Consider the following 18,549-nt stretch of genomic DNA (forward strand, 5'->3'; position numbering starts at 1 on the left):
CCGGGCAGACACAGTGGTTACCATTTTGATGACAAATAGTGGGTACTTGGGTGGCTCAGAACTCAGGAAACCGAGTGGGTTAGAAATGGGCATTCATACTAAATTCTCCCGCCATCCAGAGGGTTCAGGGAGCCGATGAGTGGGCAGGAGAGAGGGGGGAGGAGTCTGGTTCTTGTCAACTGAATGCTTCTCAGAAGCCCCTTTGGTTCAAATCTTCAAATTATACTGAAAAAAAAAAATCTCTAGAATGTCTCCTTTGGTAAAGAGAGAAGGATAAATACAGGATCCCGAGGTGTTTCTGAGTCAGGGTTTTACTTGTGAAGTCTCAACGTGGTGTTCTGGAAACGCCTTGGTCTCAGCATCAGAAGACCCAGGCTGAAGGTGGGCTGGTCTACTGACTGTGTGACTTCCAGCAGGTCACAATGCGCTGAGCTACAAGTCTTTCCTCCATAACAACAGAAGAGAGTAGCATTCACTCTGTGGATGGTCCGAGGGTGTTGTAAAGCTCACATTGAATGAGATTCTCACCTTGGCTTCCAGATCCCTGTGCAAACATAAATTGCTGTAATCAACCAGGAGAGAGGAGACAGGATCAAATGTCTTTAAACCCAAGTTAGGCTTGCTTATTAGGTAGAATTCTCCAGAAAAACAGAACCAATAGGATCTATCTATCTATCTATCTATCTATCATCTATCTCTGCTTATTTATCTATCAACCTATCATCTTTCTGTCTACCTATCAACTTATTATCTATATATCCATCTATTTTCTATCTATCTATCTATCTATCCATCCATCATATATCTATCCATCTGTCCATCCATCATCATCATCGTCATCATCTATTCATCCATCTATCCACCTACCTGCCTCCTAGCCACCTATCTATCCATCCATCATATCTATCTATCTGTCTGTTGACACACCCATCATCATTCTCTCTCTATCTATCTATCCACCTATCTATCTCAAAGGAGATTTATATAATGAGGAATTGGCTCACGTGATAATGGAGGCTGAGAAGTCCCTTTATCTGCCATCTACATGCTGGAGGCCCAGAAAAGCTGATGGTATAGAAGATCAAATGAGAGGTGATATTCCAGCTCAAGCAGTGAGTCAGGAAAAAAGTAGCAAACTCCTCTCTCCTCTGTCTTTCGCTCTGTTCAGGCCCTCAGCTGAGGCCCACCCATACTGGGGAGGGCTGTCTACTTTCCCGAGTCCACATCTTCGAATATGAATCGTATTCAGAAACACCCTCATAGATACACCCAGAAACCATGTTTCATCTGGGCACCCCGTGGCCAGTCAAACTGACACATAACATTAAACTGACATCACCATCTGGAAAGTTTCTTCTTCCCATTCATGAATTTGGAGGCATGGTCTTTGGCAGCTGAGCTCGTTTCCTGAGGCAGGGGAGGAAACAGGAGCTCCAGGGCAGCTGTCGGGGATGAGGGACTCCAAATGCCAAAAGATGGGAAAGGCACATGAGGAAGCACCAATGTGCGATATTCTTTAAGAGCCACAGCATAGATAAGAATGTGTGTGTGTGTTTAAGTTTAGAGACAGAGAGAGTGAGTGGGGGAGACGGTCAGAGGGAGAGAGAGAATCCTAAGCAAGCTCCATGCTCAGCACAGAGCCTGGCACAGAGTTTGATCCCATGACCCTGGACTATGACCTGAGCCAAAATCAAGAGTTGGATGTTCAATGGGCTGTGCCACCCAGGTGCCCCAGATCAGAATTTTTTGGGGGGGGGTGGAGAGAGGACACAAGGGGCAGAGAGAGAGAGAATCCCAGAAGGGATAGAGAAAGAGTGAGAAGGAGGGAGGGAGAGAGGGAAGTGGGGCTCACCCAAAGCAGGGCTCGTGTTCATCTTAAGCAGTGCTCCAGCTCACCTGATGTGGGACTCAGACTCAAAAACCATGAGATCATGACCTGAGCCAAAGTCAGATGCTTAACGATGGGGTCACCCAGGGGCCCCCAGAATATCTTTTGATAGTTTTTATGCAATGGGTGTGTTCTTTTGAAGGTGATGCCACCTGGAGCCTTGAGATGAACTCGGGTTACATTTAGAAAGTAACCCTCAGAATCTGAGATCTAGGTGTGGCGTTCAGGGGCACCCCCTATTATACATAATCACTCAGTATCTGAGCTATTGTATCATAAAGAATCTGACTGGTTTCGTTCCTGTCCCAGGAGGGAGCTTTTAACTCCTTGGGATTTTCTGAGTTGATAGGAGTGTGTGTTATTCATGGTAGCCTCCTTGGATAACACCTGGGTTTATGTTAATGAAATGATTCAGGAAGGGAGCTGGCTGGGCCAGAAAGAACAGCCATGTGATTAGCAGACTGGGGCCTTGAACCAAGTGATACCAGCCTGCTATGGTCCAAATGTTTGTGGCTCCCCCAATTCCTATGCTGAGATCCTAATTCTCAATGTGATGGTTTTAGGAAGTGGAGTCTTTGGAAAGTGATAAGGTCTTGAGGATAGAGCCCCCGTGAATGTGATGGTGTCCTTACAAAAGAGACCCCATAGAGCTCCCTCGCCCCTTCGGCCATGTGAGGACACAGCTAAAAGATGGCCATCTCTGAACCAGATGGAACAGGAATCTGGCTCATACCAGACGCAAGGCTGGGTGAGGCTTCCTGTTGTGCTGAAAGGTGACCTGCTCCGATTCCATGGGAAGAGGGCATGGAAGCTGTGTATTCAAGTCCCTCCCATACCTCGCCCTATATAGTTCTTCATGTGATTGGTCCTGATCTGTATCCTTTATAATAACACTGTAATCAGAAATGCTGTACTATATAGCATATACATATAGCATATAGTATATGCTGAATACCTGTATACCTGAGCTCTGTGAGTTATTCTAGCAAATTCTGAACCTGATAGGAGTCATGAACCCCTTGCCTCTAGATCTATGGCCAGTGGATCAGAATTGCATGTGGCCTGGGGATCCCTGAGCCAGTGGCTGGTGACTGGCGTGGGAGCAGTCTTGCCCTGTGGACTCTGTGCTGACTCCAGGTGGTTAGAATTGCATCACCGTAGCTGCAGAGCCAAGAGAACAAACACCATATCTTATTTCGTTTTTTTTCAACCAAGAAATATTTCCTGAGAGCTTAGTTTGTGTCGGGCATGGTGGTGGGCGCGACACATACCACCTCGCCGTTGAATGTCATGTTCCTAAAGGAATTCGTGAAGCTTAGAATACCGCTAGTGTCAAAGGGGCGATGTTGCAAAAAACACAGTGAGATCGGAATTACTATTTTTAGGAGGAGGCACAGATTTGGAGGGCCAGATTTCCACATAAATTCATTAAGCCAAGGAAGTCTAAAAGCTTTGTAAAGTTAAAGGCTGGGAAGTACTTTTCTGCCTTGCCTTAAGAGGTATCCCGTTCATGGGGGCACCTGGGTGGCTCGGTCAGTCAAGCATCCAGCTCTTGATTTTGGCTCAGGTCATGATCCCGGGGTCGTGGGATCGAGCCCCACATCAGGCTCTGCACTGAGCATAGAACCTGCTTGAGATTCTCTCTCTTTGCCCACTCTCTCTCTAAAAAATAAACAAATAAAAATAAACAAAAAAGAGGTATCTCATTTGCGAAGAACTTAGAATTGTTTCCCAATGGAGAACGGGTGCTGGTGGCAGACATTCTTGCTCTGTCCCTAAGGTCTCCTGTGATGTGTCAGTTGTGGTGAGTTTGCCTGGGGTAGGGGGGGGGGGAGGAGGTTCACACTGAGAGGCTCAGGGTAAGCTGTTACCAGGGGCATGAGGACATGCATGGCGAGAGCAGGAGGAAGGGCTTGGGGACATACTGAGTCCTCGCGGGGCTGGGGCAACTGGGACAGAGACGCACTGGTGATGAGAGTCTGAAGATCCCATATGGGACACATTTCCTGGCCTGGAGGCCAAGGTCTCACTTCTGAGATGGACAGTCTCTTGGTCCCACAGGAGCATCTGGCTGGGCTTCATTTGCCAAAGAGCATCTCAGCAGGTGGGGAAAATGAGTCACTATGGATTCCCCCCTCCCCCCATCGTGGGCATTTGAACAAACTTTGGAGATCCAGACACGGTGGGCCGGGTGCTCATGAGAACTTCCTGGAGGCAAGAGTTGCTGAATACATTGGATTTCCTTATGAAATAGAGTGGCTCCAGAATCTCATGGTGAAACTCACCAGAGCCAGGGATGGAAAAGACCCCTGTCAACAGCCTCCAGGATCAGTGCAAAGGGTGTGTGCTGAGCAGAAGTCATAGGTGTGCCCAAGCCTTTGAGGCAACCCTACAAGCCCGCAGGACGTGGGGCGATCAGCTACTCCCCCAGAGCCAGGTGGGGCTGGAGGGAGGCATGATGTCCCCAACATCTTAACAGGGTGGCAGGGTGGGTCAGAAGTGGCCTTTCTGGATGGCCTAGCCTCCTATGTCCTGGTATTTCACAGATGCACCACACAGAGGCTTTTCAGAAATCTGGCAGGGGAGATGGCCTGATGCCTATTTCATGCCTGGCAGCAAGAAGCACCCAAGAGCTGGGGCACCTGGGTGGCTCAGTCGGTTAAACATCTGATTTCGGCCAGGTCATGATCTCATGGTCTGTGAGTTTGAGCTCCATGTCAGGCTCTGAGCTGTCAGCTGGAGCCTGCCTTGGATTCTCTGTCTCCCTCTCTCTCTCTCTGCCCCTCCCCTGTTTGTGCTCTGGCTCTCTCTCTCTCTCTCAAAAAATAAATAAACATTAAAACAACAACAACAACAAAAAACACCAGGGAGCCAATAGCCACCACAAGGGAAATGGCTGGCTGGCTGTGTCTCCCTCTACTGACACCAGACACAGAGCCTGGTGGCTGGAGAAGAAACAGCTCCCTCAAGAGGTCTGATCCCTAGGAGATGTCAGACTCCCCAGGCTCATCGACTCTCTGTGAGGAATGTGATGTGCCAGCCTGGTGGGGTCTGACAGCATTGCCAGAGGCCCCTGAGAGGAAGGGAAGATGTGTGTGTGCAAGCGTGAGTCTGTGCGTGCAAGCATGTGTGTGCTGGTGTGAATGTACATGTGTAAGGGTGAATGTGTGCTCATGTACCAGTGTCTCGTGACTGTGCGTGGGTGCCATGTTTGAATGAGTGTGAGGGATTGTGTGCATGAACTTGTGTATTAGTGTGTGAGGGTGTGTTTGTTGGTGACCATGTGGGTCTGTGACCACATACTCATATGTGTACGAGTATGAACGTATGTCTGAGTGGGAGCTGGTATGTGTGTGGGAGTGCGTGTGTGGTGCAGATCCCGATTCAGTCATCTCCCAGGACGGCTGATGCTCAGGGCAAAGGAGAACTAAAGGGATGTCTACTGGAGGAGCGTCACAGGAGGGGGAGCAGGTGTATGGAGGGACTCAGGCCCCCAGGAGGAAGGAAGAATGGGTGGCACAGAGAGAGTTACATGGATAAGCTGCAGAGATATTTTAGCAGATCCCAAGGGTGGGTGATCATGGGGAGAGGAACAGACGTCTAGGGAGAATTCTCAGGAAATTTCCATGTGATGTTTGGTGCAACTCCTCCTGCCCGGGCCTCCTGTAATGAATTCAATTTTAAAGACCCACTTTAGTATACTTTGCATAGTGTCTGATCTATGTGGACAGGTGGATGTATTTGGGTTATACAAGGTCATAAGTGTCCAGTGGCCATCTCTTGGGGACCTCCTGCTGTTTAAATCCCAAAGGGCACTTAGGGACGCTGGATGTGGATTTGTTGAAAGAGAAGTCTTTGAAGGCCCATCAAGAAAGGGTAAGCCTCCAAGGAGAAACCCAAAGGAAGGGAGAGGAATAGCTGTTCCTCTGGCCACCGGCCTGCACTCTCCTGAGGGAGCAAGGCGGAGCATGGGGCCGCGCCAGGAACTGCAGAGACACAGGATGTGAACAGCATTTGCATTAGAAAATCAAACTCATACCAGCTCCACCATTAAATATTTCCTGGATCACATAAATAAAAGGCCAGAGGCAGACAGACGTCAGCATGGGTTTGATGTGGTGGTTCCAAGGTGTAATGGAGGGTTTCCTTCCATTTCTCTGCTCTGCCTTCTGCAACAAAAGCTTTATCCTCATGGCTCCATATCATCTACTTTGCTTCTTCACGCCCTGTCATCTGGATGGTGACAGGATTCTCTGTTCCATATCCATAAGCCTGAGATCCAACTTGACCAGACGGTAATGCCTGTGGCCAGGGAAATGGAGATACCAATGGGCTTGTCCCCTGAGACACCAACTGAGCCTATGGTGGGCTGAGTTGTGTCCCACACCTCATTTGCATGTTGATGGTCTAAACCCCAGGACCTAAGAATGTGACTATGTAGAGATGGGGCCTCAAAAGGGTAATTAAGGTAAAAAGAGGTCACTGGATGGGCCCTGATCCAACAGGACTGGGGTCCCTATAAGAAGAGGAGATCAGGACACAGACACGCACAGAGGGATGACCACGTGACAATACAGGGAGAAGACGGCCATCTACACGCCAAGGAAAGAGCCCTCGGGGAACCAGCCCTGCTGACTCCTTGATCTCGGACATCCAGCCTCTAGAACTGCAGGATGAACGTCTGATGTTTAAGCCCCCCATCTGTGGTACTTCATCACGGCAGTTCCTGCAGACGTTAGCACACTGCCTCTAGACCTGGGATGGATTCATTTCCCCCAGAGTGCATGGACCTCATGGGGCAAGACGGGCAGCCAAACAGGAATCTGGGTTTTGTTAGAAAGAGGGACCCAGAGTAGATCCCACAAATGCCCCCCCACAACGGAGGAGTAGAAACACTAAAGAATTCCATCTGAAAAACACTGGGTCCAGCCCATTAAACCCCAAGATTCTGAAACCATCATCATTTGTTTCAGGCCCCTGGCACTCTGGGACACTCACGTGGGTGTCTGGGGAAGCAGGATTCGGGGAGCCTGTCGCTGTCCTCCAGGTGAGGGGTTGAGTAGATCCTACCCTGCTCATTGCTCAGTCAGTCCTGGGGGGCTCTCTTGTTTTACGGCTTTCTTCATCTTTCTCTCATGGATCTCCAGTCCCTGATCCCACGGCCCTCCTTCCGGTTGGTGCCTTGGATGTCCCACGAATCTTCGAGAAGATTTGGTTTCACATACATGAGCATTTAAACGTGTGCACATAGTGGGGTCTCCATCTTGTGTCTTTGTTGTCTTCTTTTTTAAACTCAACATCAGATTTTAAGACCCAATGATGCTGTTTGTAGGTCTACACTTCTTCCAATTGCCATATGTGCTGTGATTCCTCTGTTCCCCAGGGTGGGAGGGTGCTGGGTGTCATCTGTTCTCTCCAGGCTCTCCTCCATCCTCTCCTCCTGCTTTGTGCCCAGTGGGGATGCCCTGTATGGACCTTGACAATAGGCCCCTTGCTCTCTGGCTTCTGATTAGGTCTGGCCAATGAGAAGTCCCAAGAGGGGCTCAGGGGGCGAGCAGAGAGGGAGAGGAGGGCAGGGCATTTGTTTCTGGGGATCCTTCTGGCAGCAGCCCTATAGCTGGCTGGGTCCTGCTCATCCACACAATGCTTCCCATTTGGGCTTGGCCAAAGCCAAAGGGCCTGGGTATCAGCTCTGCTGCTCTGAACCTGGGGCTTCTGCACTATCTCTGGGGTTCCCCTGTACCCACACTTTTGTAAACAGTCCCTCTGTAAATTAACCCTCCTTGAAGGATCCTGATTTGGGCACCTGCTTCCTGCTGGGACTCTGAGGGATCCAGCTTGGGTTCCCTCAATAACATGCCATCTCAAACCGGGCCACGATGGGTATCCTGGCAGGGGCCCCCTCCCGGAGTGTGCGGCACCAATGTGAGAGGCAGCCCTCCAGAACCGAACACCCCACTTCATCAGTGCCACCCCGCCCGCCATGCTGGAAGGCTCTCAGGGCTCCATGATTTCCTCCACAATTAATAGTATTCTATTTCCTGATTCCTGTCGATCTGGTGGATAAAAGTGGTATCTGCATGTCTATTTTTTTGAAAAAAAAATTTAAAGTTTATTTATTTTGAGAGAGAGAGAGAGAACAGGGGAGGGGCAGACAGAGAAGGAGAGAGAAGCAGGCTCTGTACTGACAGTGCAGAGTCCAAGGCAGGGCTCAAACCCACAAACTGCGAGATCATGACCTGAGCTGAAACCAAGAGTTGGGCGCCTGACAGACTGGGCCACCCAGACGCCCTGCACCACTGTTTTCATGCACTTGTCAGCAACCTGGATTTTGCCTTTGCCTGTTCATGACTTTTGCTCCATTTAAATTTCTTGATCTTGTGTCTTGGTTCTACTGAAACTTGCTCTAGGGGCAGGGGGCGGGGCTGGGGGACTAACTAGGTTGTGAAATACGTCTTCCTTCTGTATTTGATAAAACAAAACATTAAAACAAGATAGGAGGCGGCCTATTCATAAAATAAGTAATTCACATAAAAAAACGGTTACTTTCAGGGGCGCCTGGGTGGCTCAGTCAGTTAAGCATCTGACTCTTGGTTTCGGCCTCAGGTCATGATCTCATGGTTTGTGAGTTGGAGCCCCTACATCCTGCTTTCACATTCTGTGTCTCCCTCGCTCTCTGCCCCTCCTCTGATCGCACTCTGTCTCTCTCTCAAAAGCAAATAAACATTAACAAAACGTTTTAATTGTTATTTTTAAATGGGGGGGTAGGTGGGGGCAATGTTGGGCAGTATAGACCTGGAAATAAGCAAGCAAGGAGGGTGGCCTCCGGGCTCTGGGCCCCACTGTGTGGCCATGCACTCCGGAGCCTGGCCGGCTCTGGGGGAAGGACGACCAGGCAGGGAATTACTTTACTTTCCAAGACTCTGAGCAGAAAGATCCTTTGCCTTTCCCGTTGTCCAAGGTTTCTCGGGAAGAGGCCTCACCCCTTACGTAAGGCCTAAAGAGGCTATTTGAGCCTGGCCTAAATGGGTCCAACAGGGAGGGGATGACAGAATGTTCTTTTTGGCTCTCTGGGCCACAGCAGGGCTCTGAGCAGAAAGCGCAATGCTCACTGTGGGCTGGAGCAGGTCCACACCACCCTGGGACCCATCACACCTGCACATCACCCAAAGCAGAGAAAATGCGTGCCACAGTTAAGCCAGGTGAAGGCATTGCATTTCAAAGGGCAAATGGCTTCTGTCTCCAGGCAACTTGTAATTTTGTGCAGAGAATAAAAGCAGAGCTTAACACTGGAGAGGAAGTTAGGTGCCTAAGAGTTATGAAACCAGAATGGGTTCCCTACTCTTTGCCTTCCCTACCCGGAGAGGCTGGTCAGCACCACGAACACACACTGGTGCTGGAGCAGAGGGCTGGGTCCTGCTGCCCACATCCACGGGCCAGTAGAGGAGGGAGGCCATCTCCCCAAACAGAGAGGCAGGAGGGACTGCCCCCTCTTCCAGGCCGAGGCCCCTGTTGGCCTTGGGTTTCATGGTGGCGGCAGCCCAGCCCTTGACAAGCACAGCGGTCACTGGCCTACTGTGACCAGGGATGGAAGAGGGAGAACCGGGTGGACACTGCCCTTCACTGTGTCTCCCGGGAAGGCGGCAGTGAGAGCAAAATTTCCTACTTTGTGGGCCAAGATGGGAGCGGATGAGGGCACTCAGGGGGGGCTGGGTGGGGGTGGGCTTCCCTTGAGGACCAGTAAGGTTCGGGGTCCATCAAGACGCGGTTGGGCCCATGACCTTTGGCACTGCAAGGACTCAGACCCCACAGCAGGTGGTGTTCAGGGTGACTCCTTTCCTGGCTCTGAATCCAGTAAGCACCGCAGAGGCCTCTCGGTGACCAGTGTGTCCCCAAGGGCCATGTCTTCCCTGACTTTGATCTGGGCTGCTGGCCTGGCCTCTGCCTGCCTGGGGTCTGGTTCTCCAGCCTGCCTGCGAGTCTGTGAGTTCCCCACTACCTTTTCCATAAAGTCCCTTCTCTGATCAAATTAACCAGAGTTCCCTTCTGTTGCTTGCAGTTCAGAGGCTGGCTGCCCCGGGAGAGAACATGGCATGTACAAAGTCAGATGTGGAAAGGGGTCCAGGGTGCAGGGCAGGGTGCCCATTGGGAGAGGGTAGCCAGGGTTGGGCTGCGGCAGGAGCCCAGGGCCCAGGCTAATGTGGTGGGTGCCTCCGATGAGGGAGGACAGTGGTGGCCCAGAGCAGGGAGGGTGGCCAGTTCTCCCCAGGTCTGCCAGACACGGCCCAGGGAAAGCAGGCCTGACATCAGCCCCCCAATTCAAATCCAATCCTGGGGGCGCTGGGGCTCCTGGTCCTCCCTGCCCTGACTGCTCAACTGGCTGTGTGACCTTGAACATTGTTTCCCCTCTTTGTGCCTCATTCCCCTTGCACCTCAGGGGGATAGTGTTGTTTTGGGGTTCTTAGGAGGCAATCTTCTTACCTTTGCTCTCTGTGACTGAGTAGGTCCAGAGGTAAGCAGTCTCTGCCAGCACTCTGCCCGTGTCCGGGAGGCCAGCTGGAGGCCATGGATAAGAAGTCCCAGGGGCCACCTGGGCGGCTCGGTCTGTTAAGCTTCCGACTCTGGCTCAGGTCATGACCGCGGTTTGTGGGTCTGAGCCATGCCTCCTGCTCTGTGCGGACAGCTTGGAGCCTGGGGCCTGCTTCGGATTCTGTGTCTCCCTCTCTCTCTCTCTGCTCCTCCTTTACTTGTGCTCTGTCTCTCTCTTTCTCAAAAATAAACAAACAGTAAAAAAACAATTAAAAAAAAAAAAAGCGTCAGGATTCAGGTGGGGCCCAGCCCCGCTGGGGAGCAGAGAGGGCTTTCCTCTCAGTCTCCTGGCTGTGCAGAAGGGCTGTCCTTAGGGGGACAGTGTGGCTGGCCCTGGAGTTCGGAGGCTGATGAGCTCACGACTGCAGATCTGGAATGAGGGCGTAGATCTGAGGAAAAGCAGGAGGATTTGAGTCACTGAGATAACTTCCCAGGGAGTCCCCAAGGTGTAACAGGGCCGGATGGGGGCCCAGGCCAGGCCCCAGGAATATCTTCTGCCAGCAGGTATAAATAATGCAACACAGCAGCCACTTACAGAAAAGGATGCAGAGAATGCTTGCGGATTCTCTTTGATTTCTCCTTTTCACCTGTGGAGTGTCTGCCTCATGTGTGCCCACCTGCTGGGGAAACCGAGGCTGGGTGTTTGGGGTTTGCTTGAGACCCTCGCCTGCTGGCCACACATACAGTACCGTGTATTACAGACCATCCCGGTCAGGAAAAGAGAACCCACTCTGGGTATTGAAACAGAGTGAGCTTGTTGGTTACCTGGGGGGTTAATGAGCATAGAAGCTAAGAGGGCAACTCAGAGGTTAGCAACCTGGAAGTTTCAACTGTCCGCGGGATTGCTAAGACCAATGGAGGAAGCGGTTTTACCGGAGCCCTGGATCCGAGGCTATTTGGTGGCAGGCGGAGCCATGGCAGTGGCTGGTTGTCATGCGCAGAGATCACAGAGGGAAGGGTTGTGCATGCGCACAATGAGCATAGAGTCATGGAGGAGGAGGAGGAGCCACGCTGAAGACTCCACAGGGGCGGGGCGGGGCGGGGCGGGGCGGGGCTGGGGGGGAGGGTATGGGGAAAGGGAAGATCTTGGCTTCTTTCTCTATCCCACCCACCTGACTTTGTGAACAAATTATAATGAGGGCCCCCTGGGTGGCTCAGTCTGTTAAGCGTCTGACTCTTGATTTCGGCTTGGGTCATGATTTCACGGTTCGTAAGTTCGAGCTCATTGGGCTCTGAGCAGACAGTGGGATGCCTGCTTGGGATTCTCTCTGCCCCTCCCCTGCTCATGCTTTCTCTCTCAAAATAAATAAATAAACTTTATTAAAAAAACTTTGAATGTTTTTTTATTTTTGGAAGAGAGAAAGAGACAGAGCATGAGTGGGGGAGGGGCAGAGAGCAAGGGAGACACAGAATCTGAAGCAACAAGCTCCAGGCTCTGAGCTGTCAGCACAGAGCCAGATGCAGGGCTCCAACCCATGAACCATGAGATCATGACCTGAGCCGAAGTTGGACCCTTAACCTACTGAGCCACCCAGGTGCCCCTAAATAATAAGCTTTAAAAAATAATTTAAAAACTAAAAAAATTATGATGAAATGCACATAACAAAATCTACCACTTAACCACATTTAAGGGTACGGCTTAGTGGCATCAAGTGCATTCACACCGTCATCTATCTCCTGAACTTTGTCATCTTCCTAAACTCAAACTCTGTCCCCATCAAACACTCACCCCCCTCCAATTCCCTCCCTCAGCCCTTGGCTCCCACCTTCTACTTTCTGTATCTATGGATTTGACTACTGTAGGTAACATATGTGATCATACAGCGCCTCCTTGGAACTGGCTCTTTTCACTTAGCATAACATCCTCAAGGTTTATCTGTGTTGTAACAGGTGCCAGAATGTCCTTCCTATTTTTATGTTTATTTATTTTTGAGAGAGAGAGAGAGAGAGAGCGCGCGCAAGTGGGGGAGGTGCAGAGAGAGAGGGAGACACAGAATCCGAAGCAGGCTCCAGGCTCTGAGCTGTCAGCATAGAACCCACAAACCGCAAGATCATGACCTGAGTCGAAGCCAGACGCTCAACCGACTGAGCCACCCAGGTGCCCCTCCCTCCTTTTAATGGCTGAATAACATCCCACTGTATGGATAGACCATGTTTTGTTTATCCATTCCCCTGTTGATGGACCCTTGGGTTGCTTCCCCATTCTGGCTCCTGGGAATAATACTATGAACATGAGTGTACAAATACCTCTTTGAGACTCAGCTCTTTATTTTTTAAATATATACCTGGAACTGGCATTGCCCAATCATCTATGGTTATTCCAATTTTAATTTTTTGAGGAGCTGCCATATTGTATTCGTGACTGTGCTAATTTATATTACCACCTATAGTGCACAGGGTTCCACTTTCTCCATGTCTTTGCCAACACTTGTTATTTTCTATTGCTGTTGATTTAAATAGTAGCCGTCCTGATGGGTGTGAGGTGGTATCTCATTATGATTCTGACTTGTATTTCCCTAAAGATTAATGATGTTGAGCATCTTTGTATCACCTTTCAGCTTGCACTAGTGCCTCCCATTGTCTAAACCTACCTAGAAACCAGAGGGCAAGGGAGCCTGGGAAATGTAGTTTTCTGCCATATAGAGTAGGCAGGGAAAGGCTTGGGATGGGTGGCTGCTGCGCGCACGCGCGCGCGCGTGTGTGTGTGTGTGTGTGTGTGTGTGTGTGTGTGTGTGTGTGTGGTGTGTGTGTGTGACTGTAAAAACAGCACAGATCCATGGCATACGGGACTTCAGAGTCTCCCGTGCACATCATTGTCCTGAGGAGAAAACTGAACCCCAGCAAAGGGAAGGGACCTGCCAAGATTTCACAGAGAGGAAGCGTCAGAGGTGGTGTTTGAACCTGAGCATGTCTGACTTGTCACCCAGTGCTCTTCCCATTCTGATTCCTATTGCTCACGTGGCATTGGCAAGAATGGGGATCATGAATTTTCACACCTCAGTGGCGTTGCTTATGCTGGTCCCACTGCTTGGAACGCAGTTCCCTCCTTTCTCACCTAGAAAACTCATGTTTACTCTCAGCAGCTCAGCTCAAATGCCAAGTCCTGTAAACTGGGCCCCGGGGAGAACAAACCTGAAAGGAGAACAAAGTGCTTCAGTCTGTGTAAACAGCACCGACCACTGACAGGGTCCTGTCTTCATTCCACATTGGGTCCTCAGTGTTTTTTCCTTCCCTGCACACTGTCTCTGTACTTTCAATGACTCTGAGTTTCCTCTAGGGATCTCTTCCTTCATTGTGTGTAGATTGGGGAATGCTGACAGCCCTCCTCCTCAAGCTTGTCATTCAATCCATCTTCCTGGTCACAGAGACTTTCATTGAGCCCTTGGACAAGAGTCCTTCCTTCCTTCCTTCCTTCCTTCCTTCCTTCCTTCCTTCCTTCCTTCCTTCCTTCCTTCCTTCCTTCCTCCTTCCTCCTTCCCACCCTCCACTGTGTGGCAAAGCTGTGAAGTTACAACATGGAACAGGCCTTTCTGAGAATGAAGCCAACAGTGGGGTAGGCAGAGTCATGGGCTGCAGCATTAGAGAGTCTTGACAACAATTGTTTCGATGCCTGGATACAGCTGTGCCTGAAGGCAATATCACCTATGGGTACTAATAGGTTCCCTCTTTTTGTGAGGCCAATTTGTGTTGAGATTTGAGTCATTCCCCAAAGAAGCCACCATGGGTATCCGTGCATTAGGCCAAGGCCCTGGCTTTCACACACATTCTTGATTTAGTGTTCCTTGGCCCGCAGCTCTGTGGGTCTTGTCCCCAGGACAAGTGGTCCCTTTGAATACCCCGTAGCACTGAGACAAGCAGATCAGAAATTGGTGAGGTACCGTCTGGGAAGTTTTATGTCAGGAGGGCCTGCTTTTCCTATCCCCAGGCTTGGTGACTTGCCCGAGGCCTGTAGGTAGGTGGTGGGCGGTGGAGCTGGGGCCAGGATGTCGGGCCCTTTGGCCATTTTGCCCAAAGCAAGGCCTCTGGCGAGGGCTATAAAGAGTCCATCCTTGTTAGGCAGGACGACAAAAATATCCCTGTTTCTGAAATGGCCACAGAGTCCAAAGAGCTGAACTTCTCAGGGGGCGGAGCGCTGGGGCTCTTTGGTCTCAGTGGTCCTGACTTGCTGAAGCAGGGCTCTCTCTTCCCCAGGCGCCCAGGAGGGCCACTACTGGGCACGTGGTGCCTTGCGCTTCAAGGACAAAGCCGGAATGAAGCTCTAGCGGCCCAGTGCCTCGTCAGCTTTGTGCCATTCCCCATCCTCCCTGGGCACTTTGCACATTCAAAAGCTATTTTAGAAGTAGCAGCACATCTGATTCTCTTTAATGCACTTCCAGGCAGCACAGATGTGCATCAATGAGAGAATGTTCCCTGAACCAAAGTGCTTCTGTGGGCCTCATGATCCTCTCCCTTGGCACTCACTCCCAGGCCAAGAGCCTCCTATGAATCATGCATTAGCTTCTGTGATTGCTGTTCAGAGAGGTGGCAACTCTTGCAAAGGGTGGGGAAGCCATTTTACACTGTGGGAGGCAAAGGGTCTGGGGCTCTAGCTGGGAGAGGGGGCAGAGGGCGGGAGGAAGCAGACTCTGTGAGGGGGAGGTGGATGTCTGCTCTTGGAGGTGAAGCTTGCAGCGTCCAGAGCCCTACCACCAGTTCACATGGTGATGGGGCCCTGGCTACTGCTCCTCCCCCTCACATCCCTATGTGACAGACTTTATCCTGAATGAAGGGAGGATCTGGCACCTGAAGAACTCCCATATGGAGCCCAGCTCACGTGGGGGTGGGATGGGGGGAATCCACAGACACAAAACAAAGCACAGGGTTGGGAGGATTCTCCACAGGTGAGGAAATGACAAACAACCGGACAAATGAGAGAGGCAGAGCCATACAGCAACTCCCAGATCAAAATAATTGTACAAAGCTCGTTAAAACACACAAAGAACATAAATTAAGCACTGCAGTCGCCTGTCCCTAAAAATGTGTCAGTCAGACAGACAGATGACTGAGGGAAGATGTCTGATGTTTCTGTCGTTTGCAAAAATACATTATTTTGAATTTGAGGGGGAGGACAAAACTTCGTGATTTAACGTTCAAAGCAATTTTCAAAGTTTTTTCTTCTTCTTTTAAGCTTAAAAATGTCCCTGGAAAAGAACATGAAGACATGTGCTATTAAGAGATGGAAGTCTCTCCCTTCAGTGAAATGAAGGAAAAACATGGCTGCAACCAGCCAAGGAGGGATTCGCAACAGCGGTGGTCTCCGTGGGGGGGAGCAGGGGAGGCCCAAAGGATAGCGGGTATTCTTCGCTGTGGGGGCAGCGTTTAGATCCAGTGAACTTTCTTTGGCTCCTCATTTCAACCTGTCTCCCGGGCAGTGTCTCTGTGGCTCCAGAAGGAAAGGAGCCTCCCGTCTTCCAGTGGGAACTCCTTCACCCCCAGCACCATCTTGGAATGAGGGCTCGAGGCAAACTAGCAGGAGTGGATCCAGAGTTTGAGACAGCAGAGCCCTGATTATTTGAGGGATTCCCTTTGAGAAAAAGAATACAGAAGTGCAACATGAACTTAGGTATGGATGTGCATGTTTATTTAGAACGAAAAAGGAAATGAGCACAGAGTACTGGATCCCTGGAATTCAGGTCCTTTTCTTCCGCTATCTCTTTAGGCCATTTACGAGCCATGTTTGCTGATTTCCTGGCTTTTCTCTCCACCTAGAATGTTCTAGGACTCCCAGGATCTTCCAGCTCTCACAGGGGCCCAAGCAAACAAGAGGTCCTGATGCTGGGGTTTCCTGAAATTTACCCCAAATCTGTCCCTGGAAATGGGGCTGCCCAGAGAAGGTACATTTCTGCCCTAGCTGGGATTTGCCTCTGGCAGGATCCAGAGTCTGTGAATGAGTGAGAGGCTGAAGGCTTTGGAAACATCCAGAACTCTGGGATTTGGTGGCACATGCCTGGAGGTAGCATGGTATCGTTTTACAATTTCAGTCGGTGGAAATCTGGCCAATTGAATCCTACTCTATTTGGAAATAGATCATGCAGAAAGAAGGGAACTGGCAAGCCAGGGCCAGGGGACAGTTGTGGGCAGGGCCGTCCAGCTGGGGCCAGACAGGAGGGATTGTGGCTGAGGCCTCGAGGCAGGCTCATGATGGCAGATCCCTGGCATGGGAGAGGGGATCTCAGGCTGTGCAGGCCCAGAGCCCCCACTCGGGTTTACTCACTCTCCTTGTTTTGAAACCAGGCTAATCGGGGAAACTGGGGAGCATCAGTCATTCTCAGGGAGGCCTGTCTGCTGGACAGAAAGTGTAATTAGTCTGCCAGAAAGCCCGTCCACCCAAAGTGGCCCCCAGTGGTCATCCGGCTCTCGCTGGAGGTCACCTGAGGGAGAGAGGCTACCGGCCTGTCAACCTGCACGCCTGATGGTTGTGTCCCCCAGGGCCAACGCTAAATTGGCATGGAGGTTTTTATTTATCATAGTCTTTGAACTTGGTTGGTGCCAGTTCACCCCCAAGACAGATGGAGCCATTTCACTGTGCCCAGAAAATCAACGTCTGGTGTGGTGCCAGCTCGATAAATTCACTCAAATGAATGAAAATTAGATTTCTGAGCGGGCTGGGAAGGCTGAACCCAGACAGTAGCAGACTCCCAGAAAAAAGATTGCCTGTGATGGCCAGTCAGGGGGAGCAGCAGGCCTATCCTGGGTCCTTTCAGGCGGCAGAGATAGGGTCTTTAAAGGGGTACATACAGGGGCGCCTGGGTGGCTCAGTTGGTTAAGTGTCCAAGTTTGGTTCAGGTCATGATCTCACAGTTGGTGAGTTCGAGCCACATGTCGGGCTCTGCGCTGTCAGCACGGGGTCCACTTCTGACCCTCTGTACCCACCTCTCTCTGCCCCTCCCTCCTTCTCTTCCTCTCTTTCCCCTGCTCTCAAAAATAAACATTAAAAAAAAAAAAAGGTACATAGAATGAGGTAGACGACTAGCTAGGAATGCTGCCTCTGGGACATGGAGCTGAGGTTTCTATTAAAGCCCAGCAGAACTCTCCGTCTAGCATGGTCCTGGGCCTGTCTTCCTTCCAGACCCTTCTGTGCCCCCCACTGGCACCATGCTGGCCTGGGAAGGTCCCCTTTGCCCCAGCTGTGACTCTCCTCACACCGTCTCCAGAGTCAACCACTGACATATGTTTAAAGAACACACACAGGCTTTTGAACCCTCTACTGTGGGGAAGTTAACTGCCCCTAGCCTTGTGGGAAGAGGCCACGAAGGCCATAGCTGATTACCATTCCATTCACACTTTGTGAGTCAAGATCACGCAGATGTCAACGCTGTTTGTTCCAAAGAGCCCATGACTGGAGCAGCAGCCCAGCCCAGCACATCCAAAGGAAGCCACCACTATGGCTCCATGCTAGCTTCAAATGACACAAATCACCTGTGGCCGCAACCACCCAAGTGCACTATAGGAGACTGCAGAATTGTGGGAAGAAAGTGACACAGCAGGGAAATGGAGATGGAGAGGGAGTCATTTCTTAACTGTGCCCAGTGTCATATGAGCTCAATATAATGAACATTGGAATTGAAAAATCAGTGAGGATGAGGCCATCAGGGTAGCCCTCACCCCACATACCTGGTGTCCTTATAAGAAGAGGAGATTAAGGGGCACCTGGGTGGCTTAGTCGGTTGAGTGTCCAACTCTCGGTTTTGGCTCAGGTCATGATCTCATAGTTCATGAGATCGAGCCCTGTGTCAGGCTCCATGCTGACAGCACGGAGCCTGCTTGGGATTCTCTCTCCCTCTCTCTCTGCTGCTTCCACTGTTCTCTCTTTCTCTAAAATAAATAAATAAATACATAAATGAATAAATGAATAACTAAAATAAACATTAAAAAAAAGATTTTAAGGGGCACTGGGTGGCTCAGCTGGTTAAGCATCTGACTTCAGATCATGCTCTCACGGTTTGTGGGTTTGAGCTCCGCTTCAGGCTCTGTGCTGACAGCTAGCTCAGAGCCTGGAGTCTGCTTCAGATTCTGTGTCTCCCTCTCTCTCT

General features: G+C 50.6%; 1 long non-coding RNA gene across 1 annotated transcript; it reads right to left on the bottom strand.

Annotated features, from left to right (window-relative positions):
* Positions 1-273: 273 nt before the first annotated feature.
* Positions 274-10,520, bottom strand: LOC120228041. The gene is made up of 3 exons (XR_005527393.1): positions 10,370-10,520; positions 1,005-1,065; positions 274-544 (listed from the first exon to the last, which is right to left on the bottom strand). It is a non-coding gene; the product is annotated as an uncharacterized LOC120228041 (long non-coding RNA).
* Between the last annotated feature and the right edge of the window lie 8,029 nt (positions 10,521-18,549).

The sequence above is a fragment of the Hyaena hyaena genome, unplaced genomic scaffold (genome assembly GCF_003009895.1).
Source record: "Hyaena hyaena isolate Hyena2069 unplaced genomic scaffold, ASM300989v1 scaffold_20, whole genome shotgun sequence".
NCBI classification, from domain to species: Eukaryota; Metazoa; Chordata; class Mammalia; order Carnivora; family Hyaenidae; genus Hyaena; species Hyaena hyaena.